This window comes from Castor canadensis, chromosome 11 (assembly GCF_047511655.1).
Source record: "Castor canadensis chromosome 11, mCasCan1.hap1v2, whole genome shotgun sequence".
Taxonomy (NCBI): domain Eukaryota; kingdom Metazoa; phylum Chordata; class Mammalia; order Rodentia; family Castoridae; genus Castor; species Castor canadensis.
The window spans coordinates 36,360,575-36,387,009 of record NC_133396.1 but is presented as its reverse complement, the minus strand read 5'-3'; the positions used below and the strand labels follow the sequence as shown (position 1 = coordinate 36,387,009).

The 26,435-nt window shown below is 43.3% G+C and overlaps 1 long non-coding RNA gene across 2 annotated transcripts; it reads left to right on the top strand.

Annotated features, from left to right (window-relative positions):
• Nucleotides 1–184: 184 nt before the first annotated feature.
• LOC141413771 (uncharacterized) lies at nt 185–19,788 on the top strand. 2 transcript variants are annotated; one of them, XR_012438648.1, is made up of 5 exons: nt 185–323; nt 1,821–1,879; nt 2,252–2,436; nt 6,782–18,830; nt 19,369–19,788. It is a non-coding gene; the product is annotated as an uncharacterized lncRNA (long non-coding RNA). The 2 variants fall into 2 exon arrangements; XR_012438649.1 differs by lacking the exon at nt 2,252–2,436.
• The last annotated feature ends 6,647 nt before the right edge of the window (nt 19,789–26,435 follow it).

Here is a 26,435-nt window from a genome sequence, read left to right as displayed (position 1 = left end):
GCGCCCAGGCCCCGCCTCCCACCCCCAGAGCCAATCGAGGAGCCCAGAGAAGCCGTGGGGCGGGGCCAGCCGCTGGAAAGCCTGGAGGTGACGTTCCCCAGGAGCCGTTGCCTGTACCTGTCGCTCGGTTCCCAGGGCGCCAGCCTCGGGTGGAAGGCTGGGTCACCCGCGCCGGGCAATACGCGTCCGTACAGCCTGTTTCCAGCAGTTCTGCGGCAGACCAGACTCCTGGCTTCTGAGTCCTTTACCTCGCTTGGCCTTGGCACCAACAGTGCGACTTTGCGGCTGTCACTTCGCCCCCGCCTCTGCCGAAGGTTGAACTTGTGAGTGGAGCCAAATAACTCCTGCCCTATTGTGCCTCCCCCACGCATTAGTGTAGCTCAGTGGGCAGAGCCCAGGGCAGGAAAACACCGGTTTTGACCGCACCTTATGCCACGAGCTCCCCTCGTTGCTCCTTCAGGCACTTTCCCGCGTGTGCCTGGCCTGTCATTCTCTAGAGGCGTGGAGCCCCGGGCCAGCTTTTCCTCTTCTGACCGTGTCCTCTGGTTGTTTTCTTTCCTTTAAAGAGGTGACATCTCTCCTCCTAAAGGACTCAAGAAAAATGGCCAGAGTAGCGACCTGCAGCCAGTGAGGGGCTGGGCGGGAGATGTGGGCTTTTCCGTTAAATGGGAGCCCCGGGCCTGAGTGTGGAGCGCTGCGGTGGGCGTGGGGAGAGCTACGCGCATGCGCGCACCGGGCGGGTGGGAACAGCTCAGTTCAAGCTCCATGGTGACTTCTGCAAGGCAGCTATCGCTGGTGTCTCTGCAAAGGTTGAGGACTTAGTGTCTGCTTCCATTTATAAAACCAGCTGTTAGGGACTGCCGGTTCTGCAGGAGAGAGAACCTCCCCTGCTGAGTTTTAGGCTAGGTGAGTTGAGTGTTTTCAAAACAGTTGATAGTTGAGGAGGAGGTTTACAAATACATACAAACTATGTTCTTTTGTTGTCAAACCAGCCTCTTAAAAATTGTACTGGGTGTACAGGTACAACAATTGGTTTTGTTATTGTTGTTTTGTTTTCTTTTTTAACACTTCCAAAGGCTTTTATTGATCACCTATATTTAACAGGTGTACTCCAGATGCAGCTTTAGCAAAAGGTTGCTCACAGAGCTTCATGTTCTCCACTTGTCTTTTCTTGCCTGCCTCCCCCCGCCACCTCTATAGACCAATATCAGATGAGACTGCTTTACTGGTTCCATAGATGTATAAAATTAAAAAAGACGCTTACCAAAGGAAAACTCCCAAATACAGTTATTAGTCAGTGATCACTACACTAGCTGTCCAGAGCTTCACGTTCATGTCTTCCGATTATCCCCATTTTACTGGGAAGGAGGAAATAAATTCAGAGAGAATTCAGTATATTGTGACATTTACAAAAGTTCTTACAATATATCATAAAGAATTCACCCCCTCCAACATTCTCCTTTCTCCCCCCTCCACTCCTTCCTGGAATAGTTTCCACAGGTTTCATTTTTTCCATTTACTTACATGAGTGCATAATATTTCCATCATAGTCGCTCTCTTACACCCTTTCCTTCCATCCTCCCCACTGTCAAACCCATTTAAAGCCATGCCAGAATTAAGGCATTTTCTACAGGCATCGAGCTACCTTGGGAAAAGAATAGTACTTCTGGCACAGCCAGAGCATTGGTGACTTGGCACAACCATGCTTCTGCTTCCCAATTGAGCACTTAATATCACTACCTTACTCCACTGAACTGTTGCATAGCTACGGAGTTTTGGGGCTGTGGGGAATTCCCTCAAAATAATGTTTTGTTTTTCAGGAGCCCTTTTCTACTGGTCTTTTACTTTGCAGGCTCCTGGTCTTCTGAAAAATATGCAGGTATGTTTACCTCTTCTCATGTTGCTCTCCATGCTTTTGTGAAATGCACAAAGGCAGGGGTGGGATGTGATGGGGGTGGGGATGGGACAAGAGTGACATGCACAAATGCACGTATATATGCCATAAGTTCACAAAAGATTTCATTCATGGACCATGAGCTGACCAGGCAAACTCCAGATGGAAAAAAAATCTCATATTGCGATGTGACTTGAACAATAATAAAGGGATCGACAAAGTCCTATGTGATCAGAGAAGAGAACTTGAGAGGTTTCTAGGTTCATCGCATCCGTGCACATGTTCTTAAACAGTTTCTAAGTAATTGTTATGATTTGATGTATTGTGCACTATTTTTTGTTTCTTTCTTTGAAACAGGGTCTTGCTATGTACCTAGACTGGCCTAGACTTGAGATCTTCCTTCCTCCCCCTCCCAAGTGCTGAGATTACGGGCATGTACCACCACACCATGCCTGGCTGCATTTGTTCTTTAAGCAATTTAGTTGGATTCTTTCACATGGAACATAAAGAGCCCCAACTAACATAATATTTTTTGAGCTTGGGTGAGTTATCTATTTCCTAACTTCAATTTCCTCATCTATTAACTGGGAAGAATAGGACAGACCTCCCAGGTAGCTGTAAGGTTTAAATAACATTTAAATTTATGCTGAAAATAGCATTGCTATTAGTGAGATAAAAATTATAGTGTGGGAGACACAGAGAGGATTTATTTGCCTGTGAACAGTGCTTGTGGCACACAGGTTTCAGAGGCCCTCTCTTGTGATGGGCCCTCCCAGGATCTGCAGTTAGAGGTTGGAAATCGGAGGTTGCCTTTTGGAACTCAGAGGTTGCCTTCTGAGCAGGGCAAAGATACTTCCCTGTCCCCTTTCAGTTTGAATGCATTCTTTCTCTAAGAGCACAGTCATGTTGCACAGTCCTCCCACCCCATTCCTGCCTTAACTAGCCTGAGTACAGGTTCATGCCAAGCAAGATCCCCATTCCCTATTTCACTGATTGCAACCTTGCTCGGGAGGCAGAGTGATCAGCGATTATGAATGCCAAAAAGGAAACCCACTTATTTCTGTTATAGAACCAGGAACAGCCTTATCAACAGGAACTATGGCTGTTGTTTATTCACATGGAATACAATCACAATGACTCACATTTGTCAGAAAGGGGAAAAAAAGATGCTAAGTGGTGCATGAGAGCTGGGTGAGATTTTCCTTTAACATTCCTATACTACATACTAATTCACTTCTAACCTGTGAGTTTCTAAGAGCAGAGAGAGGCTGGCAGGAGCCAAGAAGTTTGTGAAAAAACATGACATGCGAAGTCGTAAATCTACTAGCTTATTTTATTGTAGAAAAATTGCAAAGTAAATTCCTGGGAACCATTCTGCCAGTACAGTGACTCCTAGAAGGGATTCCCAATTTGTATCTTTGTATTATTTTTCATATACTGGATACAAATACATGATGTGAAATTCAAAAGGTGTATACAAAAAGGCACATACATGTGTCATTGCAGCCTCCCAGCTGCCCTCCTTGAAGGAAACCACCATTGTCAGTATCTTGTATGTCCCTCCAGAGGTTTTCAGTGGTAGCATTGTCCATCAGTATTGTAATGATGATGGAATCCCCGCTACTCAGGAGGCAGAGATCGGGAGGATCCCAGTTTGAGGCCAAAATGGGCAAAAAGTTAATGAGACCCCCATCACAGCAAAGAAGCTGGGCGTGGTGGTGGGCACCTGTGGTCCCAATCATGGGAGGCATAGGTAGGAGGATTGCAGTCTGAGGCTGGCCCCAGGCAACAACTGCGAGATCCTATCCAAAACCGACTCAAGAAAAAGCTGGGTGTGGGCTCACATGGTACAGCCTAGCTAGTGCTAAGGCCTGAGTTCAAACCCTTGTACTGCTGAAAAAAGAACTGTGATGATGGAAATGGTCTACCATTGCTGTTCACCATTGTAGCCACTGGCCAGGCACATGTGGCTATCGAGCAATGGAAATTTGGGTAGTGTGATTTAGGAGCTGACTTTTTAAATTTAATTTGTATTAAATTAAATTTATATTTAAACAGTGATATGTGGCTAGTGATTACTGTATTGGGACACCCAGTTTTGTACAGATAATACACAACACACAGTCTCCCACTATCCTTCTTCTTTCACTTACCAGTGCCTACATTCCATGGGGATCGATTTTTTAAAACTACTACAAAACATCTGTTGTATTCATGAAGGCAATCTTGGAGAGCCATAGGCCATCACTTTTTTACAACAAGCTTCAAAATCTTCAACATATATAGCGAAAACACCCCACAGCACTCCTAGGTTCTCTATCCCTCCAACTTGGGTTTTGAGGGCTTGACATTGAGTAGTCCGTTTTGGGGACTTGGGGAAAAATTTACCATGAGTCACTGTCCTAAAATACATTCTCCACCCACAAGGCTTGAGCCAGCCCTTTCTTTGTGACTTTTTTTTTCAAAGTAGGCTGTCATGAATTATTTGCCCTGGTTGGCTTTGATCTCTGCCTCCTGAGTAGCTAGGATTACAGGTGTGAGCCACTGGTGCCTGGCTGGCTTTTGATATTTCAAAGGTGATGAGAATCTTTTCCATTTCAAATGGTTCCTGGAGATAGAAATTTAACTACTCTGTTTTAGTGTTCATTCTTTTCTTCTGGAGGTCCCTGTGGAAGGCAGTAGAGCCAGTATTTGGGGTCAGACACATCTGGGTACAGATTTCAGCTCCAAAGGCACAGTCTCTTTAGTTTGTGGGGCAATAACAGTATTTGCGACCTCCAGTCATTCAGTCTATATTTCATACCGAGTTACATGGAGAGGCTGAAGGAACAGACTAAAATGCACTCGGTCATATTCCTGAGTCATCCCTAAAGCAGGGCTTGATGCTAGGCACTGGTGGGAAGGGAGCAAGATCTGTGTGGGGAGGAAGGAGATGTGGTTCTTGCCTTGTCGTGGTTCCTCAAAGTGACCTCAAAGAGAACAGTGCTTGAGTCCCCCTTCCTTCACTATGCCATATTTCCAGGTGGCTGCAGCAACAGCAGCCCTCATTGTATAATCTCCAAACCAGGACTCCTCACACACTGAATTACTAGCCCCAACCTGTTGGCCCATATGGCATCCATGATCTCATTGTGGGTGAACTGTCCTTTCCAGTTGCCTGGCTTTAGGCTTTGCTGTGGCTTGCTTTGGCCAGTGAGATTAAGTAGAAATGAAAGTACAGTTCCAAGTGTTGGCTTGAAGAGGCCTCACAAGGATCTGCTGGTCTTCAGTGTACTTCCGCCTTCACAGGAGAGGAGCATCTCCTCTGAACTACCACCTCTCCACCCTTAGTGGCAGAGTGAGCACAGGTGGGACAGAGCCTCAGGGTAAGGTGGAGCCAACCAGCTAGCATAGTATTAGAACACAACTACATTAGACAGCTACAGCCCTGCATAGGTCATTCTAATCCCTGAGTTACATCACTGCAGCGATAGCTAACCCATCCCTTATTATTTTTTTATATGTTTGTTTATTTTTTTTTTTTTGCTGGTACTGGGAATTGAACTCAGAGCTTCAAGCATGAAGTACTCTACCACGTGATCCACATTTCCAATCCTTTTACTTTTTTTTTGTCAGATATGGTCTAGTGCTAACTTTGCCCAGGCTGGTCTTCAACTTTGATCCTCTTACTTCCACTTCCTGAGTAGCTGGGACCATAGTTGTACAACCCGATTCAGCCTAACACATTTCTTTTTTTTTTTTCAGTACTAGGGTTTTGAACTCAGGACCTCGTACTTCCTAGACATGTACTGTACTGCTTGTTCTATGTGCCTGGTCCTTTTTATTTTAGTTATTTTTTGGATAGGGTCTTGTGGTTTTGCCTAGGCTAGCCTAAACCACGACCCTCCTACATATACTTACCACTTAGCTGTGTGTGTGTGTGTGTGTTGTGTGTGTGTGTGGTACTGGGGTTTGAACTCAGGGCCTACAGCTTGAGCCATTTTACCTGCTCTTTTTTTGTGAAGGGTTTTTTTGATATAGGGTCTCTCAAACTATTTGCTTGGGCTGGCTTCAAACCGAGATGTTCCTGATCTCTGCCTCCTGAGTAGCTGGGATTGCAGGAGTGAGCCACCAGTGCCTGGCAGGGTTGATTTTTTCTAAAAGAAAAACAAACTGCTATCAATTTTCTACCCGCTTGTCAAAGTGGAAAACCCTTCCAAGACAGGACCATACTCATGTACTAGTTTGAGGGCTTGGGAATAAAAAAGGCAAGACCTGGCCCCACACTCTAGTAGACTCACTGATGTAGATATTCTAGTGACCCCAACATTTAGTGAGTAGGTCTAGAGGTGTACAGTTCCCTGATGGCAAGAGGCAAATACCTTGGAAATGACTGGTTCTTGGTGAACTAGAGGAAAGGGCAAGAGAACAACTGGGATTTGACTTAAAAATCTACACCCCTTGAAGCTATGTTTTCTGATGCCCAGAGGATGATTACACTGGAGGAGGTAGGGCAAGAAGCACTTTCACTGCCTACACTGCCTCTTGCAGAAGCTAGACTGCCACAAAGGAGTCCAGCATCAGTTCTGGTTTTCCTGCCTATGTCCTTGTGATTTGCACATACATTATTTAACTGTTTAGGTTTTAATTTCTTACTACATGGAGAGAATTGGTTATAAATTTCATACATTTTAATGAGAATAGTAAGATTTGACAAGCCGGGCTGTGTTAGAAGACAAAATTTGTCAGTTTCTGAGGCAGGAGTTGCATCACTGTTTAGGCTGAGTGAGGAGCAACAAAGCCAGTTCCCTCTTTCATCCTCTAGGACTGAATCTACCTCCTTAGGAACTGTTATGATGCCTTGTCTGAGCTCCCTGTGAGAATAATGCAAGCCTTTTTCTCTTGAAGTTCCAGAACTGTCTATGATGATTTTGCTGGGAGAACAACATTGCAATCCTTTTCCTCTTGAAGTTCCAGAAATCGCTATGATGACTTCCCTGAGCTCCCTTGGAGAAGAACAATGAAGACTTTTACACTTTAAAAATCTTAAATCACCCCTCAGCCATTTTCCCTGCATCCTTATTGGAAATCTGATCGTCATCAGAAGAGTCTGTATCAGGTAGCTTCTGGCCCATACTTTTCTCGCGTGTGACACTGTACATATCCTTAAGCCAAATTGGCCACCTTAACCAGAAAAAGCTCACCTAGGCAAGAGAAGGGGAGATATTAGTTCTGCTTTCCCCTCCGTTTTCCAGCCACAGCACCAAGTCCTCTTCCAACTTGCCTGACTCTCACTTTCCATTGTGTTTCTAGTAACCTCATTCAGCCCCAAAGCCAACCTCATGGCTGGGCTCCTAAAGGAGGCAGACACCTGCCTGCAGAATTGGACGACGGTGCAGGCTGCCTGTACTGGTTACCAGGGAGATTCAGGGAGTATTTTCCTCCTCCACCCTGAGCTGTTGTCTGCTGGGGAGGAGCAGTAATCTGAGAGGGGAGGAAGGGAGGCATTGCAGAGCCCTGCCCTCAGTCTGGTGGGCCTGAGTTGCAGGATGGTGTGCGACACCTGGGACTTCCATCTCAGGTTTCTCCACGTCTTCCATTCTGAGATTGCCGATCTGTCCTGGCTCCCCTCCTTTTCCCTTCTCCCTCCCTGGACTCATGCAGAGCTCCATACATTGACTGTATGACCTGGGGCAGGAAAGACCCTCCTTGCTTCTCATTGTTCCCAGCAAGCCCTACAAGACTTCCCTGATAGAGTAATAATGTTGGCATTTTGTGAATCAGCAGCCATTTTGTCCTCAGGCCTCACTTCTTGAGAAATGGAGCCTCCCCCAGGCAGTTCCACCCCCAACAGCAGCCCCACCCTTAACAGAAATTCCAGCACTCTAAGACAGCTCCACCCCTAACAGAGACTCCCCCATATGCGCTAACTTCCTCAAGCTCCCTCTTCTATGAAAGCCACACCTAGCCCAGAGTCAGTGCTGTGCCATCTTTTCCGGGTCAGCCTGACAGCTTGAGCCTGTCATTAAACCTTGGTCTTAGACGTGAGATTTTTCCTGTGAGCTTTCTTTGTGAGCGGCATTTTTCCTAACATTTCCCAAAGGGCTTTCAGATAGAATAGAACATCTATTTATGTTTCCCATATCAAACAGGCTAAATGAAGAACCAGACAAACAACCAGATGGGAGTTTCCTCCCCTAGACCTAAGGCCAACAGACAAGACTCTCTCACAGAAGCCAGAAAGGGGACACAAGTTCCCCCCAAACCAGATGGGGATCTTTAACAAAAGAAAACACCACGTGGGGACAACAATTCCCCCTCAAAACAGATCCCCAGATTCCCTGGTCTCTTTTAACCCGAGATTTCTACCCTAAAAATGGCACCAACAAATTCCTCCCTTGGAGGGACCAGGTGAAGATCCCAGTGGGACCTTCTCAGACAGGCAGAGTCAGGTTTTGGGGTGCACAGGCCTGGAGGCTACAGGTCCTGTTTGTGGTTCTTGGAGGAGACAATGGGAGGTCCCTGGTGTTAATCTTAGCCTGGCAGCTGCTGGGATTTGTCCTCTAGTTGTCTGCCAGCCTCATTTACCAGCACCTCTGCTGAGGTCCAGCCAGAGTGCAACCCAGGGGGCCTCTTAACACTCAAGGAGTGAGGACCCCCTGTGGATCCCATCTGGGTTGCCGGTTTTGTTACTGAAAAAACTGATCCCTTGGCCTCAATGCCAATTCACAATTTACAAATAAGGAGAGCAAGGTTTTGAGAAGGAAGTAAGGTTTATTATTCATCTGACAAAGAGGTGGACAGGGAGAGTCAACCTCTTGTTGGGTCTGGATATCTAAGGCAGATCAGAAAGTAGCCCATCCCCCATGGAGAACCCCATGAGCCCTGCACCCTGAGAAGGAGTTATGAATCTGCATTTCTGTTCCCTGAGGAAGAGATACAGGGCCTCACAAATCTGCCAGGAAGAGATACAGGGTCCCACAGATCTGCCACAGGACTGATAAACAAAATTCTCTCAATGTTGTTCCCTGCCCCCCAATAAGGGGCAAAAAGACCAGCTCATCTAAAGGGGCCCCCATGCAAATACATGGCCAATAGAAAAGAAAACCTAACTGATACCCTAACCCAGAGTTAAAGCATCCTTAAAAAGCCCCAGCCTTCACCTGTGCAGCGAGTTACTGACTTCGGGCTCTGCTGCACTTCTCTAGCTGTAGCCTTTCCTTTCTCTCTAATAAACCCTACTTCATATACTGGCTTTGGCTCATCGCTCAGCTGCCTCACAAGCCAGTTCTCTGACCTGTAAAGGCAAGGACCCTCGACACCGGCCTGCAACACTTGGAGTCTGGCACATAACACTCTCAAAGCATTGTGTCCCACTTCTGAGAGAAAATGTCTGCCTCTTAAAGGGGAATTTGGGGCTCAGCTTGACTGCGTGATCAGATACATGTTTACCATGCCCACTGGCCTTGCTTCTCCAGGTGTCTAGCACCACTTCTCTGAAGCTATACGTCTTGGCCTGGCAGGTTTACTGCTCTGGTGGTTAGTAAGAGAGAAGGGGTAGAAAGCTGCCTGGTCAAATTGGAGAGCAAAGGGAGCTAATCTTTGTTACTGAATTCTGCAACAATTGGACAAAGAGTGGAAGAACGTCAGCTCCTTAGATACTCACAACTGCCTGTAGAGGCAGTCACTTATATTACAAGTCTAATTTGAAGCACAGAAAAGGCAAGTGGCCACCTGAGCATCCACTGTTGAGAAGCTGAAAGCTTTGAGGGTGTCCTCTCCATGTATTTGAATTATTAACTCGTGTAGTTCTTCACTTCTGGCATCAGTGGGTTTGTATTCCACAGCTATTTTACCACTTTCTGAAATAAAGTTAATGAAGATTTATTCAGAATTTTTCTTGCTCTAAAACTTCCTAGATAAAATAGTAGCACTCAATAATGAACCTTTTTTTTTCCTTTCTCTTATTTTGTATTGTTTATGGTGGCACTGGGGTTTGAACTTAGGGCCTCACACTTGCTAAGCAAATGCTCTACCACTTGAGCCTTTTTTTTTTTTTTGACACAGGGTCTCATTGTATAGCTTAGGCTGGCCTTGAACTCACGATCCTCCTGCCTCAGCTTCCCCAGTGATGGGATTGTAGGCCTGAACCATTGTGCCCAGTATGAGACAGTCTTCTGATTTCAAAATGAAAAGCATTTTCCTAGAAATGTCTTCATCTTACACTCCAGGGTTTTTTTTCCCCCTTTTTAAATAAGAAGTTTAAGCAAGATGCTTGATTTGAAGGGAAAACCATGATTTTTTTTACAAGAGTAATTTGTGCCTAGTTAAAGACAGATTTATAACAAAAAAAGTTATAAAATTGTAACAGGGGTTTAAAATTTGCTTTTTGTTGAGCAGGAATTAGATAATTGCAATGTCTCTTTTCCATAGAAATGGAAGGAACAAATTGCCAGTGAGGAAAATGTAACAGGGATCACAAAAGAAAAGAACATTTTTGTATAGCCAGCTTGCCTGTTGGCCGGTTTACTCTGTTGATTTAACTGACAGGGTTGTGTGTCATTAACTCTTAGACTTTGGGCTATGAATCATCCAGCTCTTCTACATGTGAGGAGAAGGAAATTTTTGACCTTGGGTGGTCATACTAGGCCTGTTATTTTGAAGGGGCTCCCTGGCTAAAGATCAGCAAGACTCTTCTGTATGTCACGAGCCATCTGCTAATGTCAGCAGTCTAGGATGTGACTCCTAATCCACATCTAAGCCATGGTTCTCAGCCATCAGGTTTCCTAACTCCATGCTTAGTCTTCATCAATATTTGCTTGTGTTTTCTGTTGATTTTTGTCAGGGTTTTGACTACTGAGGTAACTGTATCATAAGTAAAATTAAACGATTATTTTAAAGTCTGTTTATGGCAAGTCTTCTGACCACATTTTTTTGTTGTTTTTTGGCAGCACTGGGGTTTGAACTCAGGGCCTCATGCTTGCTAGCAGGCACTCTTGCCACTTGAGCCACTTGACAGCTATGGCAAGTCTTTTCTAAATGACCATTGCATAATTACAGTTAAACAACTATTATCTTGAGTGATGCTTATACAGTTAGGCCTTACATGTGTCTATGACTAAAGATATGTGAAGTTATATATTTAAACTGTAGCCGAATGTTGTACAAATGTTTGCAGAGTTAAAAATGTATAAGTTTGGTAAATATAAAATAACAAGTCAGGCATCAGTGGTTCACACCCATAATCCTAGCTACTCAGGAGGCAGAGATTAGGAGGATCACAGTTCAAAGCCAGCCCAAGCAACTAGTTCTCAAGACCCCATTTTGAAAAAACCCAACATAAAAAAGGACTGGTGGAGTGGTTCAAGGTGTAGGCCCTGAGTTCAACCCCAGTACTACCAAAACAATAAAATAAAATGACCAACTGATGCTATCTTTTATCTAAGATGCACTGCATCTTTTTTTTATCTAAGATGCACTTACATTTAAAAATGATCAATAGGACTTTTGGCATTTCTGTTATTTATGATCAATGCCATTCAGAGGCAAGAGGCCATTTGGGTTAGTCCTGCTGTTTGGAGCCTGAACTATATCTATTTGTCTTGGTTGGGTAAACATTGTTATATATATGAGATGCAACTGAATGTTAAAAATTGGGGCTATTTGGGGTCACTGACACTGCCTGCCCAAAACTCATGGGAAATCTAGGGTTTTGAAATTTGTCAGTGTGATAAACCTGACATCCTACCTATTCAAAGATTTAATGTTTTACTCCAAGGGTAGCAACTAAATTATGTGTGTGTGACCTCTGTAAAACAGTAATGCTGTTGCTGACTCCTTTGTATATTAAATATATTTGTGTTTTCCAAGCTTATAAAACTTTCTGAAATGGAAAGTTTAGGAAAATCCTGTACCAAGCTGGTACCAAATTAAAACTGTTAGTAATGGCTGCCTTTTGCAGGCTTTTGTGCATGTGTTCCTAACTATAACAAGAAGTTAACGGTGCTGATGTAATGTTGCCAGTCATGATTAATTATTACCCTACAATGCTGAAAACAATAGAAATACCCAGACTGTTCTGTTAGTTGCTAAACTGTTTATCAGAATTTTAACCATGGCTATTTTAACATTTTTGTTTGCTCATTTTGCTTTGTCATTGTATCTGTGATTCTTCTAGAGCATTTGCAATCAAATCTGGGGAAAATGACTCTTAACAAGTCTACTGAATTTGCTTTTTACGTATCTGTTTTTGTTGGGTTTTGTTGTGTATTATGCTTGTAAAACCTTGTAACTCTTGTCAAGATTCTGCAGAAGGACACTTTCTAATAAACAGCCTGAGCATCTTTGAAAGTTGAGACATCACCTGTAAGACAGAATTAGACTTAAAAATGGATGACAGGTATGTAATACTACACCAAGTTATTGACTGAGATGGGGTCTTGCGAACTATTTGCCTGACCTGGCCTTGAACCACGATCCTCCCAGCTTTAGTTTCCCAAATAGCTAGGATTACAGGCATGAGCCACTGATGAATTATTTATGTCATGTATTTTGTCACAGCGACGAAAGTCTGACTAACACAGATAGGCTAGGCCAAAACTAACCAAAAACATGTAATACTTGTATCAGAGTACTCAGGACACAGCATAACAATCACTTCTAGGCATCCAAAAAGAGCTTCAAAGTCAATGACTGCAGCCAGGGTAAGGCTTTTGGTAAGGTCTTAGCATCAGGGTGTCTTGTCACACTGTAGAGCACTGCAGGCCTTGGGAACTCCTGTGCATAAGGCCCTCCGCTGGGTGCTGGAGAACACTGTGTGAGTAAGATGACACAGTCCCTGCAGGAGATGCAGGCTACTGGGGAAAGAGACGTAGTCAGAAAAGTGCATACAATACAGCAGGTTCAAGGGCAGAGACAGACACATAGCATACTCAACAGGAACACGCAGACTGGGGCAGTCAGGAAAGGCTTCTTAAAGGAGGTGATACCTGGGCTGAGTCTCAAGGCAAGAGCAAGAAATCTTCAAGAAAAAGGAGAGGGTATTCCAGGTGAGGGACCCAGGAGAGAGGACTGCAAAAGTTAAGGCCCAGAGGTGAGTCTATTTAGGAATCATGAATTCTTGCTGTTGCTGGTGGATAAAGCTAAGTCATATAGCTGCAAGAGAAGAAGGTAGAGGTAAAGTTCGAGCACCGGATCACAGAAATGTGCTTGCTCCTCATATGCCCCCAGGGCTTAATTAGGGAATAGAGTAAGTATAATTCTACATCCTCCACATTCTTGGGGAAAGAGGTACAGAATGAAGATTTTACAGGGACGGGTCAGACGGTAGGTGCTCGGCATTATGGGAAAACCCTGCCATTGATAATGAACACTCATGCCAGTCTGGCATAGCAATAGCACAAACTTCAGGGCTCTGGAAGGCTTGCTCAATTCTTTCTCTTGGCTGGGGAGTCAGTGTGGGCAAGTGATCACAGAGATGGAGGAAGGGGCACCCCTGAGGCCTGCACGTGAGCACTCTCCGTGAACCTCAGAAGCTGGAGGAACCTGGAAACCACCTTCCTGGCCAGCTTGCAGCCTGCTTCCCAGGACAGCAATTGCTACATATCCATTTCCCATTAAGGAGGGTATGAAAGGTGAAAGCTCATTAATCATTGAAATCTCACTAATCAATTACCAAAAAAAAAAAAAAAAAAAAGGAAAAGAAACCTGAGGTGCCCACAACTACTCAGGCTCACTGCTAATTCCACAGGTCCAACTACAGGGTAAATAAAACTGGTGGAATAAATCTTACGATAGCCCTCCAGTTCCCACCTCATGCTGGCAACACTGACAGGCCCCGATGTGCAGAAAAACTGTTGCCTACAAGGCCCCTTCCTTTTTTTTTTTTTTTCTTTTTTACAAGGCCCCTTCTGAAGCATAGGGCAATTACCTCACATCTGTTCTATTACCACAGGTCCTACCCATGGCCTCTGCCCATCCCTACTGTGCCAAGCTCATCATAAAACACCATGTCCTTTAGACAACCTCAAGCTGCAAGTCATTTGTTGGCTCTGCACTGCTTATGGGCTCGGTCCCAAGTCTGTGGTCTATAATCTATCTGACCACTATTTCCCTAAACACAGGGCTTGGCTTGGCATAGTGGTCGCTCCACCACCCCCTGACTACTCAACTCTGCAAGTGGGCCACCTGGCAGTTCCTGTTGTTCTTCACAGGGGCGCCTCAGGTCTTTCACATCTAGGGAGTCCCTCCCAGGGCTGGCAGAGGGACTCAAGTGGTATAGCGCCTGGTGGCTTATGGATGTTTTAGCATTTCTTAAAAATACTTTTATAATTTTTACATGTTTTTCAGTGAGTATGTGTTAGTCTTCTCAGTTTTCATTTTTTAATAGATAATGTTTTCAAGTGGTTAAAAAAAGTACAAAAAGGATGCACCATCAGAAGCTTAAGTCCCTGCCACCCTTCCCACATTACCACTTTCTTGGATAGCCCCCCAGATGTTCTCTTAGTGTATTACTTTTATAATGGAAACAAGATATTACAAAAAGGATATCTTAGTGCTGGATGAGAATTTAGGAGGCATGTGGTTGTGTTTGTGAGTGAGACTTCAGAAAGCTTGCTTCCCCCAAACACACACACACACACACACTCACACACACACACACACACACACTCACATACTCACACACACACATGCATGCACACGCAACCTCACCACCTCACCAGAACCTCTGTAGTCGTCACTGAGCCCTGGCAGATGGGCCACTAAAGCAGGAGGCTGGAGATAGGGGAGCTTGGTCCTCCTGGTTTTGGTTTTCATTTCACTCCCTTTCTTCTTGTCCCTGGGGACTGAGTTTTATCAGTGTGACTAAAGAAGTAAGCACGTGCTCAGAGACTGCTCCATCAATCACCCTCACCTCCGATGGTCACTGCTTCCCTGCTTTTATCTACAATCACCAATGATGAATGTATGCAGTGATCTCAGGCCCACACTCCAATTGGCTGTAAGGAATGCTCTCAGCACAAGGGGACCCAGAAAGAAGAAAAACATGGCAGAATTGGACCAGAGAGAAAATCACTGGCTTCTTCCACTGCTTACACAAAGGAGTGGGATTGGAGGGTTGGTCCCAAGCTGGAAAATCAAGGGGGACAAGTTTTTCTGGCTAGTCTCTCCTTACATATAATTTCTGACCTTGTTTTTCTTTTAAAACATCTTAATTTCTTTCAAATATGAAATTCTTGTTCACTAAAAAAATTTACAGGGGGAAGGGGGGATAAAGGAGAATGTTGGAGGGAGTGAACTCAAGAATGTTATATGTAAGGACTTTTGTAAATGCCACAACATACCCTCAGCAGAACTATAAAAAAATTATATCATGAAAATCCCTCTCTCTCTTCCTTACAACCTAAGAGACACTTAAAATTGGTGTAAATCCTTCTAGTTCATTATTATACATATACACACATTTAGTTTTTTTTTAGATAAACATGTGAGATATATATATATATACACACACATAGTGTCTAAGTTACATCTTTCACTTAATATGTTATAGATACTATTTTATTTCAGCACATGGGGATATATTTTATTTTTTCAGTACTGGGGTTTGAACTCAGGGCCTACACCTTTAGCCACTCTACTAGTCCTGATTTGTGAATGTTTTTTTTCAAAATAGGGTCTCTTGACCTATTTGCCTGGGCTGGCTTGAACTGCAATCCTCCTGTTCTCTGCCTCCTGAGTAGCTAGGATTGCAGGAGTGAGCCACCGGCACCTGGCTGTTTCATTCTTTATAATGGCTCCATAGCATTCCATGATACAGATGTGTCATCATTTCACCAGCTGTTCTTCTAGGAATAGACTTTGTTCACTTACAAGAACACTGAAAAAATCCATCCTTATTCATATTTTTGCATACATGGGAAAGTAATTCTAAGAGGTAAATTCCTTGAATTGGAAGTTCTTGGCTATCCTTTTATTAGTGGGCTCTCCCTCTCACTCGCTCTCTTATCTCCTGTTTCCATATGTTAAGGAAATAGGCAGCATCAGAGAGGTGGTTCCCAAACATGCTAGTTATTTGCTACAAATACTATCCTTGTCCTCAGGGTACTAACAATCCAGCTGGGGAGAAAATGGATAGATGGAAAACTAAATGATAAAGGAATCCCAGACTAATCTTAAGATCAGAAGGGCCTCAGGAGCTTGGGATATAGCTCAGTGGTTTAGTGTTTGCCTTGCATGCATGAGGCCCTGAGTTCAATCCCCAGTACCACAAAAAAAAAAAAGAAAAAAAAAAGAAGGCCTTGGGAGGTAATGTATCACAACATATTACAAATGCTGAAGGATGGCCATCCAGTTATGTGACAAGATGAAAGAGCCAAGATCAAATCATAGTCCCTCAACACTGTGGTGAACAACCATGGGAGCTCATTTAATTTGAGACTCAGGTGTCTTATCTGGGAAGTAGGTATCTTCAAATGTACATAAGAGGATTTTACAGAATGAGTCACTGCAAGAAACAATGTTTAATTTATACAATATAGAACCTGGCATGCAGTGGATACTCAGTAAATGTTAGTGGAACCACAGAAGCTGTTACAAGGTGAGCCACTCTTTCCCTGACTGGAAGTGCAAATTATTTGAAAGTCCTTGCCTATACAGAGCTGAAATCGCCCCCCCCAACACACACACACACACACACACACACACACACACACACACACACACACAGAGCTTATGGCCAGCAGCCCTAGTATCAGACAGCAAGTCTGGAACAGACTCTGCCAAAGGAGGAAGAGAAAGGGAATCCTGAGTGCACAGGAGTAGAGCAATCAGCAAGGAAAGGAAAGGATCATCCCTCTTCTTTTTTTTAGGGGGAGGGGTCGGTACCTGGGTTTGAAGTCAGCGCTTTGTGCTTGCTAGGCAGGTGCTCTACCACTTAAGCCATGGCCCCAGCCCTCTGCAGCTGTCTTTGAAGAGTATTCTGCATCCCCAACTGGCCTCTGTTTCCACTGTAGTGCTTCAACAAGGCAGGGACTGAGTGACCCAGGGGTGCACAATTAGCTGGAGCCCACAACGGCTTGGCAGTAGAGCTGAAATTAGTTGTTTTGTCATTGTTGGCTATTTTCAATATCCACTGTTATTTTTGTACACTTAATCCCATGCTGGTTGTCAATACTAATGCTAATTAATAACAGCAGCTGTATTATTTGCTGTGTATTATGGAATACATGCATTATTTCTTAAATCCTCACAACTCTGTGATCAGGGAATCAACATTATACCCTTTATATGGAGAAAGAAACTGAGGCTCAGTAGGTCAAGTAATTTACCCAAAGCCACACTACAGGGAAGTGGCAGCAGCAAGATTTGTACATGGGACTTTTGTGTCAAAGCCCATCCTCTTAAGCCATGACCATGAATTCCCTTGCCAATGTTCTAAGTACTAAAATTGGGATCCCAATGCAGAAGCTGTCACAAGCCAAAGGTGTGTTGGTGAGAAACTGAGGGACTGACCCAGGAGGAAGCATCTTAATTAGGAAGCATCACTAGCTGGCCCAAGGGTTCTAGAAAAAGGTGCAGAGAGCAAAGACTCCAAGCTGCACTTGTGGCAGGCCTGTGTTCCTTAACACAGCTATGCTGGGTCAATCCAAGAGCTACTTCTATGACAAAATTTAACTTTACCGTTCATTTTATAAAGCCTGACTCCCAGCCTCTTGAGTCTACATTACCATTTTCTTACAGCAAAGCCCTGAGACCAGATACCTTTATCATACATACAACCACTACTTGTCTACAGGCCTGACGCAGAGCATTTAATAAGCTCTCAAAGAACAGTGTTAGCCTTCAAATCTTTTGCACCAGGAGAGCCAACGGCAATTAGAAAGGACGCCACATAGAGCATCATGGATCCACAGAGACTGATGCAGAACTGGAATGCAGGAGAGCATGGAGGAGAAAATAGCATTGAGGAAAAAACCAACTACAAATGAACTTCATTTTATACATCGGCAGCAAGAATTATTATGTATGTTATGCAAAAGAAATTCATGTGTCATTGAAATTTGTAAGTTAGGGCATTTTCTAGCACCTAGCAGAGCCTGTCCCCTGGCAAGTATTCCCTGAGTAAAAGAATGACAGACACAGCCCCAAGGAATAAATGAGGGCCTCAGGCTCTGAGAGCCTGTTGGATTGGGACAGGAGCATCCGCATTGTCCAGTCCTGGCACACTGAAGAGGATGGAGTCTGATCCCTGAAGAAGGGGGTCACATCACGGTGGCTATCTTCTGACCGCACCCTAGCAAGAAAGTGTCCTGCAAGCTGGCTGCTGAGCCTCCTGCCGGTCCCTTTCCTAATGGCTGATCTGGAGACCCATTTATTTCTAATTGCCTGGGAAGATGAACCTCTGACCTGCACAATATCCACCTGGGCTCAGGTTTGCCTATGGGCACTTCATGGGAGATGGTATGTGAACTTCTGTCTTTGCATTTGTCTCTGCAGAGCTATTCCTGCCTCTCAAAGCACAGCATCTGCCAGGTGAGACTCCTGGGCTTGGGCTGAAGGAGTCAGGTTCACTCAATTACTGCCCTGGGCCAAAGGACTCCAAGTGTAATCTTCATTGGCAATCATACATAGGGGAGCAGCCTTCCCTCCCCTTATCTTCCAAACATCCCAGCTATCCCTAGTCATCTACCAGAACGCTACTTCTGGCCCAGTAAAAGGAAAGATCAATCTTGGCAGAAGGTGTGTTGTAGACCTTGGCTACAACAGTTCTTTGTACTTACAGAGGGTCACCGTCCAGATAGGGCATTATGCTTTGCTCTCAAGACAGAGCCTCTCACTGACAGGAGCCAGACAGATCCAGCTGGGATAACCTGACTGTTCCTTGGCCATCTGCAAGCCACAGGCAATATTCTGCTTCTTCAGAAGAGAAAAGTGCAAAAGAGCTTCTTGGTGTCAGGTGAGTTTAGAGTCTCACAATCAATTGTCAATAGTCATTGAATGACCCCCTTGGGTAAGACACTGTTTGGGGACATAGGAAAGTGCCGTCAAGGTGCAAGCAACCTCAACCTTGGCCTCCTTTTGCTCACATGAACCTCATGGTACAAGAAAGTGTCAAATAAAACAGCTTTCTGTTTACTTTTTCTTAGACACAGGGCAGCAGCTGCTCGGGTTCCACCCTTCCTAAGCCTAGCAGAACTTGTAGGAAGGTTGAGAGTGATCAGGTCAGAGTGGAAGGGGGAGGGAGGGATAAATAATAAAAGAGGAGCAGCTTGACAAAATAAAATTCCTGCTCCTGGGGTTATTCCTTTGTCCAGTGGCAGCAGAGCACAGCTAGCTGGGTGGTCTCCAGGCAATTTGCCTGGCTTTCTAGTGCCACCATTCTCTCTTTTGTAAAACAGGGGAGGGTACAAATACTAATGATCATTTCCAGCCCATTATCCTAATAACTCTTTCTTTCTTTTTTTTTTTTTTGAAATTTCATTTCTATATTTCAGAAAACCTACTTGAATACACTTTGAAACAAGAGTACAACAAAATAGAATATGCTTCAAATGTTGAATATACAAACTATTATAGTTCAAATCTGAACACTGGTACTTTCCCTCTTAAACTTCAACTAAAAAAGAAAGGAAGAAAGAAAAGGAAGGAAGGAAAGGCAGAAAAAAGAATAAGAAAACAAACAGCAGGCATTAGAGCTACCTGACAAAAATCCATGCTGAGTCTGAACTTCCAAGGACAGTGGAAATGAAACTGATGTGTCCACACAGGTGCCAGGGCTGAGTGAGTGACACGGTGTGTTACAGCAAAAGGCCGCCTGTTAATTTGTCCACAATTAAGAAACCGACAGACTTAAACTATAAAATGTTCCATATAAATTCTATTAACAATACTGTGCTAGGTACAAGATTTTTAAAAGTTTTCTTTTAATAAAAAAGCTTTACACAAACAAGCCATTAGCTTATTTCAAGAAAGAAAACCAAAAATTAGTCTAAGGCTTTTGTTTTAAATCAGCTTAAGCTATATGGTATATATATATATATACACATACACACACATATCTGTATGTGTGTGTATGTGTACATATATATATATATATATATATAAACTCACACTAGATTTTTTGCTATCCTCTCTGAAGCTTTTGGATCCGTTCCTCAGTTCACATTCTATAATACCTATATTAGCAGTCTTCACATAGCACCAGTTAAGTGAGCACTGTGCGAACAAAGTAATAATTGCTGGTTTGCGTATAAAATGCATCAAATATTTCAATTTGTAACAATGACACCACCCATCCCAGTCCTCCCCACTGAAAACTGTCACCTCCTACAGGTGGCTTCTTAGTGTTCCAGGTCTTAGTGTAACCTGACAGTGTAGTGAGCCTCTTGGTCCCTCTCAAGTCTCTCTCCTCTTAATGAGTCAAGTCGCTTCCTCTGTAGGAGGCGGTTTCTGTCAGCATCTCCACGTGCAGTTCATTTCCCACTGAAACATGGGACAGGTAATTTATTTCCAGTAAGCCTGATTGCTTCTTTTATACATTAAAAACATTTTAACTAGTTATTATCCTAATAACTCTTTCTTGACAGAGTGGTTAAGGCCTAAGATTATTTAGTCATGCCAGCCTGAAGCCAAAGTGACTGCTGGGATGTGGGTACTGGGGAGCTCTGTGCCTAAGACAGGAAACCAGATTTCTTGCAGGAGAATAAGGGTTCCTCTGCTGCAGCTCCATAATGTCAAGTCCGCCTTGTGGGTGTTCTTGAACATGCTTATCCACATGCCTGTCAGTCAGCAGTTAAGTTCAACACCGACCACACGTGTCAAGAACACAGTGTGATTGAATCTCTGCCTGTGGACACCTGATCATGGCTTTGGTGGGAAGAGGGTCAGCAGAAGCCAAACACAAAGGCTACGTACTACATGATTCCATTTATAAAATGCTCAAAAGGGGACTGGCAGAGTGGCTCACAGGCCTGCCTAGCAAGAGCAAAGCCCTGAATTCAAACCCCAGTACCAAAAAAAAAAAGTTCTAGAAAAGGTAAAACTATAGGAAGAGAAATAAGTTTGATGGTTGCAAGGGCCTAGCAGTGGGAGGAGTGGACTGACTCCAAAGAGACATGAGGGGCATTTGGGGATGACAGGATCATTCTATGTCAGGAATGGGGTCATCGTTACATATCTATGCAAACTCATCAAACTGTAGACTCAAAAAGTATAAATTTGGGAGGTTGGGCTCAAGAGGTACAGCACCTGCCTAGCAAATGCAAAGCCCTGAGTGCAAACCCTAGACCCTTTTTAAAAAAAAAAAAAAAAAAAGATGAATTTTATTACAGGGAAATGGCATCTCAATCAGCCTGACTTAAGAAATTAATCAAGCAAACCAAAGGAAACTAGGTGATACATAAATCTAATAAAAACTAGCTTACAGTTTTTCCAACTAAAGAGTCATCAGTAGGATGTTCTCAAGTGTGCCAAGTCACACTTGTGTTTTTCCCAGGTCCCTGAGGGAGAAAGCACACATTCATGAGGAACCCAACACAAACAGTGTGTACTTAAAAAGACATTTCAAGGAACTATTATTAGTTCAGTTTGGGTTTCCCTATAAAAGAAGCCATCTCACGAGTTTATTTGTCACAGAAATTAAGTTTCAGAGAGCTCTTATTAAAGAAATGTAAGTTTATTGATTGCATCATCAAGTTAATGACCTTAGCACTGAAGAGAATCTGTACTTTTTTCTAACCATTATGTCACTTCTCATTTTTATGTTGCATTCACTCCCCTCTTATCTTGTCTTTTTTTAAAATAATACACACCTATGCCTCTTCATTTTGACCCTTTCCTTTGCCAAAGACATTTTTTTCAGTTACCTAGTTAAAACTAAAAAGATGACACCTTTTGATTGAAGTAAACAACAACAGAAAAATTAATTATTGCAGTACTTACAGATATTTTAATGGTGGCAATTTAAAAAGGTAGTAATCTTTGACAGCTGTCAGAGGATTGTGATTGAGAATTCTGAAAAATGCAGTGGAATTAAAATTATCATAAATTTCAATATGTATGAGACTACATAAAAATGATATAGAGCCGGGTACTCTATCACTTGAGCCATGCTATCACCCTGCATTCTTTTTTTTTTTTTTTTTTTTTTGCAGTTGGGTTGGAACTCAAGGCCTACACCTTGAGCCACTCCAACAGTCCTTTTTTGTGATGGGTATTTTTGAGATAGAGTCCCATGTACTATTTGCCCAGACTGTCTTCAAACCACGATCCTCCTGATCTCGGACTCCAGAGTAGCTAGGATTACAGGTGTGAGCCACCAGCACCTGGCTCATTATGTATTTGGTTTAAAAAAATCATTTTCTTCTTTACCTATATAAATCACCCTTTGAATCCATAAACATACTTCCTTTGGGACTACCCAGGTCTCTAGAAAATAAAGTGGAGAAAAAAGGAGAGAGGGAAAAAGTAGAGAAAAAAATATGCCAAAGAACTTTCAGGTCAAAAACTCTCGAAGTGACTACACTGGTAGGGAGCCCTGCCCTGTAGGAAACACTATTTTTAGCATCCTCCATAATTCACGAAGGTGCTCATCTTTCAATTTAGAGATGTAAAACAGTTCATGATCTGATTCACTCAGTTAAGGAAGAAATAGGACCAATTTCTTGGCTTTGAACTGGTGAAAGCCACACCCCCATCCCATATTCTCACTTGTATTCTTCTGTCACATCACAGCCTTTGTTGCACTGCAGGTAATTAATCACCTGTCTACCTGTCAGTCTCCCAAACTATCAGCAGGTTAAGGGCAGGGACCACACCTTGTTGTTATCATCCCTGGCATAGACAGGTACTCAAAAGTGTTTGTTGCATAAATAATAATATTCTGTATACATACGGTATATATTCTTATTCTCTCTCTCTCTCTCCCTTTTCTTCTCCCTCCCCATCACCTTGTCTCTCCTTTGGTACAGGGTCTTGCTATGTAGCCCAAGCTGGCCTTGAACTACTGGGCTCAGGCAGTCCTCCTACCTCACCCTCTCCAGTAACTCCACCAACCACCTGCAGCAACTCTTTCCCACAAATCAAATAATATAAATATTTGTAGATTCCCACTGGACACAACACTAGAGATCATTTCAACATCTGCCTCAATTCCCTCATTTTATAGTAAACTAAGATGCATGGATTCATAGTCCATTGCCTTTTGGTACCTTTATAGGAGCAAAGTTTGGCCAACTTTTCATTAGCATCAAAGACTGTATCAGAACCAATGTTTAAGAATCATTAAGTAATTTTTTAAAATGTACCTTATTAGCTGGAATAAGAGGTAAAACAGGTCTTTTGAACAGTTGTTCAAAACTTTCCAACCTTTACAAATTAAGCAGCCAACGTAAATCATCCCAAAAGGAAAGACCTGAGCTGTTATTTTCATCTTTAATGATTTGGCCTCTCTCAATCTGAGAAGAAGATGCCAGGATTCCAGCACAAATCAAAAGTGATGACCGCAGCCTGAAGCGTGCCAATTTTGAGGCACCTACAGCTATCTATGGGAACCAATGCTAGCGGTCTGGGAGGAAGAACAGGGTGTTTCTGAGACTGCAGCTCAGTTTGCCTTCATAGTGGCCACTCCTGCTTCGTGGATATTCTCAATAGTGGAACAAGTAGTTCAACAGGGAGAAAGCTTGGATTTTCCTTCCTCTTTGTCTTAGTGCTTTTGTTCTTGGCACAATCTTGATGAGACAGACAAGCCCTGTGAAAATGCTCTGTCCAAATAAGATATATCCTTTTTACCCGGTAGAATCCTTCAGTTTCTAAAATTGTGGAGCTCGTGTTCTTTGAACCAATGAAGCAACTAAAATAATTTTAAAAACTAAGCCATCAGTCTGGACCTGTGCAGGAGAATGAAGAAGTACTTTAAAGTTGGTGGTGGGCAGGAAGTGCACTTAACATTTAGGACTACCAGCCACTACTGGTTTCTGTATGTGTTTCACTCCTGATTTCATCTGAAACAGAGATAGGATTACTATGACCATTTGAAGAATGGTGCTTTGCTAACGAGCTTGGCTCCCCTCTAAGGTGGATTTGGGCTCTAACATGCTGCTAACTTGTTGGGTCAGTGTTTTTCAGTAACATAGAGGCTTTACTCACCCAGGAATCATGCTGAGCTGTTTCCTCTTCCCATGACAGCCATCTCTCTGAAGTATGTGATCACAACCTTCTTTGATAGGAAAGAATGTTTTGATGGACTCCCACAAGTTTTATTTCTTTTGAGATGAGGTCTTACTATGTTGCTCAAGCTGTTCTCAAACTCCTGGGCTGAAGTGCTCTTCCTGCTTTGGCCTCCTGAATAGAAAGGATCTTGCCTGGCTTCACGGTTGTTCTTAATCTTTTAAAAATAATTTTATTTTTGATTAGCATACATCGATAATATGAGGGGATGTCATTGTGATAATTCTGCACATGCATACAATATACTCTGACCAAGTTTATCACCTTTATTATATTTCCATTCTTCCCCTCCTCTCTGCCCCTTCCTTTTCTTTTTTTAACCATTAAAAATGTTATTAGCATATAATAGTTGTACAGGGGATACAACAATATATCTTAGATATACCCCCTCCATCTTTTTTCTTCTCTCCCTCCCTTTTAGAACAATTTCAACAAGTTTCATTTTTTTATTTTCATATATGAACACAAAATACAAATGCTACAGCCTCACTCACTACTTCCTTATGCCTCCCCCCTCCTACTGGCACCTATGCCCAGAAAAGACCTGGTTTACCCTCCTGCCTTTCAATTTTTTAAAGTGCAGATTGATAGTCCAAGGAGGTTTTGCCATGGAACTTCAGGTCTGTATATATCATGCTTTAATCAAATTAACCCCCATTACTCACTCTTTCTCTATCACCATGCTCCCCTATTATTCAATAGCTTACAGTACAATAAATTGTATCATTATTCAGTATAATGAGAAACAGTAGCTTTCACACCAACACCAAACAAAGGATTCAAGATTGAAGATTAAAAAAAAATCCACACCCATAAAAAACAAACAAACAAACAAACAAAAACAGTGAAATAGCTCAGACAAGCAGACTGCTTCACCCACAATGAAAACCCACATTCAGGGCTGGCAGAGTGGCTCAAGTGTTGTGGCAATATAGTCAGAGGAGAAACCAAGCGATACTCAGAGGAGTGGAGAACTCAGATTTTAATTTTACGCCAGCGGGCCCAGATGTGTACCTGTGTCTGAGCCCTGAACAAAGGATTCACAAGATATTTAAAAGGTAGTGTAGGGCATCAGGTTACAAAGATGTGCTCAGGTCATGGTGTCCTAACCAGTGAGTTAGATTGTTTAGGTTAATTGGGCTGGTAGCGAGCTAGGGACCTAGTGTTATTTAGATAAGAACAGCAGGGGAGACCTGCTTTGGAAAGTTTATTTACAAATGGAGACAAAGAAAGGCAGGAATGGGTGCTTATCTCTGCATGGTGCCTTTCATCTCGGTCCCGAACTTTTGCATGGCTCTAATGGGCAATTCCTCACAGCTCTGTCCGAGGTTACAGCTTTTAATTGACAGTTTACCATGTTTTACAACCCTCTTTTAAGGCTATCTTCCTCTTCACAAGTGATAGAGCAACTTCCTGGCAAGTGTGAGGCCCTGAGTTCAAACCCCCAAACCAACAACAAGAAAGAAAACCCACATTCAGAAGGCACACTGCATTTCTAAGCTTGAGAACCAGACCTGGTACCCTAGCAACAGTCCCTGGTGCTGAGACGGGACACCATGCTGGGGCTGCAGCATGCCTGCTGTCCCTTCTTCCCATCATGGTAATAATGCCACGCCCCCAACACTTTAATAGTCAACAAAGGGACTTTGACATGGAGTCATCCGAAACTCTGAAAAGAAGAAACTGTCAGCTTCATAAACCCATTCTTCACGAGCCTGCTTACACAAGTCTTTCTCTAGGCCTGACTTCCACAGACTTTACTAACATTCAGAAATTGCAATCCGACCCCAGCAACTCTATATATGCTAAACCAACGCTGCCCAGACAATGGTCCAGCATTGCAATCTTGGAAAGGATAGGACGCCAACCACATCTGCTTGTATGGAACTTCTCATTCCTTATTGTCACTGGAACTTACTAGCTATTGACAAACCTCTCCCCATTCATTCCTACCTCATGTCAGTGGAACCAATGCCCCAAAGGCCAATATGTGAGGGATTTTTGTCCTTTGCTTGGGAGTATTGCAGGTGTTAGAGCCTGTAAGAGGCATGAAGTCTTCAGATTTTTAGAGACAGGCCATCAAGGGAATTCACTGGTTCATGGCCTCTTGTCCTTCAGCTCTTTTGCTCCCTTTCATGATGTGAAATGTTTTGCTCTGCGACATGCTCCCCACCCTGTGTGCTGCCTGGCCCCATGTTCAAAACCAACAATGCAATTGTGCAAAACCAACATGCAATCGTGTATGGGGACCTCTATAATTAGGCTCCTTCGCCTCTTAAAATAGTGTTTAGTGAGTTTCATCACGGTGTGTGTGTGTGTGTGTGTGTGTGTGTGT